Raw genomic sequence first — 2339 nt, forward strand, 5'->3', positions numbered from 1 at the left:
ATTGCGCAACCCAAAATATCAGTAATCTTCCCATTGGCTCATATTGTCACATGGTTGAAGGAGGGTCAAAAGTCCAGTGTTGTTTATTGTACAGGCCACCTGTCTTCTGCAAACAAAACGGTGCATAATTCTGACTCGGAAGTGTGTATAAGCTACTTATTATATTTTCTGTTTATTCTGATTGTTTTTCCAAACAAATATTAGTTAATCTGATGTAGGCCATCAGTTTATTCTGGGCTGGTTTCTTTATAGTGATAGATGTTTATTTGAATACATTTACAAATTTGTATCATGTCTTTATGTTAAACATTCATGAATCATCATCATGACAAGGAATGTTAACCCCAACATTTTACAAAATAATTAACATATTAATGCTTATGATATCTAAACTTTAGTTTATTGTAGATGCTGTGGCTAGAGACAGCAACTGGAGTCCCTGGGGTCGGGTCCTGTTCCACTTTCTGCGGCCACAGTTGGAGGCCTGAAGGCAGGCTGCTGCACCTTCGGAGAAGAGCCTCACTGCAGTCAGACAAAGAGACAGGCGACTAGGCATCAATACTGACTGAACAGCTCAACATATTAAAAACTACAGGGCAGAAACATTCCAAATTCCACATCAGAATGTAGAGTAGACCTCAGAAATTCAAACACGTCAAGAATGGAGGTCGTTCGGAACACTGAAATGTCTGTAACTTATACCACACCATATACAATGAGTTTACAAAACATTAAGAATACCTTTCTAATATTGAGCAGCACCACCTTTGCCCTCAGAACAGCCTCAATTCGTCAGGGAATGGACTCTACAAGGTGTCGAAAACGTTCCACAGGGATGCTGGCCCATGTTGACTCCAATGCTTCCTTCCCACAGTTGTGTCAAGTTGGCTGGATGTCCTTTGGGTGGTGGACCATTCTTGATACACACGGGAAACTGTTGAGCGTGAAAAACCCAGCAGCATTGCAGTTCTTGACACAAACCGGTGCGCCTGGCACCTACTACCATACCCCGTTCAAAGACAAATCTTTTGTCTTGCCCATTCACCCTCTGAATGGCACACATATACAATCCATGTCTCAATTGTCTCAAGGCTTAGAAATCCTTCTTTAACCTGCCTCCTCCCCTTCATCTACACTGATTGAAGTGGATTTAACAAGTGACATCAATAAGGGATCATAGCTTTCACCTGGATTTACCTAGTCAATCTATGTCATGGAAAGACCAGGTGTTCATAATGTTTTGTACACCAAGTGTATATAAACTCAGCAAAAAAAGAAACGTCCCTTTTTCAGGACCCTGTCTTTCAAAGATAATTTGTGAAAATCCAAATAACTTCACAGATCTTCATTGTAAAGGGTTTAAACACTGTTTCCCATTCTTGTTCAATGAACCATAAACAATTAATGAACATGCACCGGTGGAACGGTCGTTAAGACACTAACAGCTTACAGACGGTAGGCAATTAAGGTCACAGTTATGAAAACTTAGGACACTAAAGAGGCCTTTCTACTGACTCTGAAAAACACCATAAGAAAGATGCCCATGGTCCCTGCTCATCTGCGTGAACGTGCCTTAGGTGCCTTACTGCAAGGAGGCATGAGGAATGCAGATGTGGCCAGGGCAATAAATTGCAATGTCCGTACTGTGAGACGCCTAAGACAGTGCTACAGGGAGACAGGACGGACAGCTGATCGTCCTCGCAGTGGCAGACCACCTGTAACAACACCTGCACAGGATCGGTACATCCGAACATCACACCTGCGGGACAGGTACAGGATGGCAACAACAACTGCCCGAGTTACACCAGGAACGCACAATCCCTCCATCAGTGCTCAGACTGTCCGCAATAGGCTGAGAGAGGCTGGACTGAGGGCTTGTAGGCCTGTTGTAAGGCAGGTCCTCTCCAGACATCACCGGCAACAACGTCGCCTATGGGCACAAACCCACCGTCGCTGGACCAGACAGGACTGACAAAAAGTGCTCTTCACTGACGAGTCGCCAGGGGTGATGGTCGGATTCGCGTTTATCGTTGAAGGAATGAGCGTTACACCGAGGCCTGTATTCTGGAGCGGGATCGTTTTGGAGGTGGAGGATCCATCATGGTCTGGGGCAGTGTGACACAGCATCATCGGACTGAGCTTGTTGTCATTGCAGGCAATCTCAACGCTGTGCGTTACAGGGAAGACATCCTCCTCCCTCATGTGGTACCCTTCCTGCAGGCTCATCCTGACATGACCCTCCAGCATGACAATGCCACCAGCCATACTGCTCGTTCTGTGCGTGGTTTCCTGCAAGACAGGAATGTCAGTGTTCTGCCATGGCCAGCGAAGAGCCCGGA

This window comes from Coregonus lavaretus, assembly GCF_964263955.1.
Source record: "Coregonus lavaretus genome assembly, chromosome: 21".
In the NCBI taxonomy this organism is placed as follows: Eukaryota; Metazoa; Chordata; class Actinopteri; order Salmoniformes; family Salmonidae; genus Coregonus; species Coregonus lavaretus.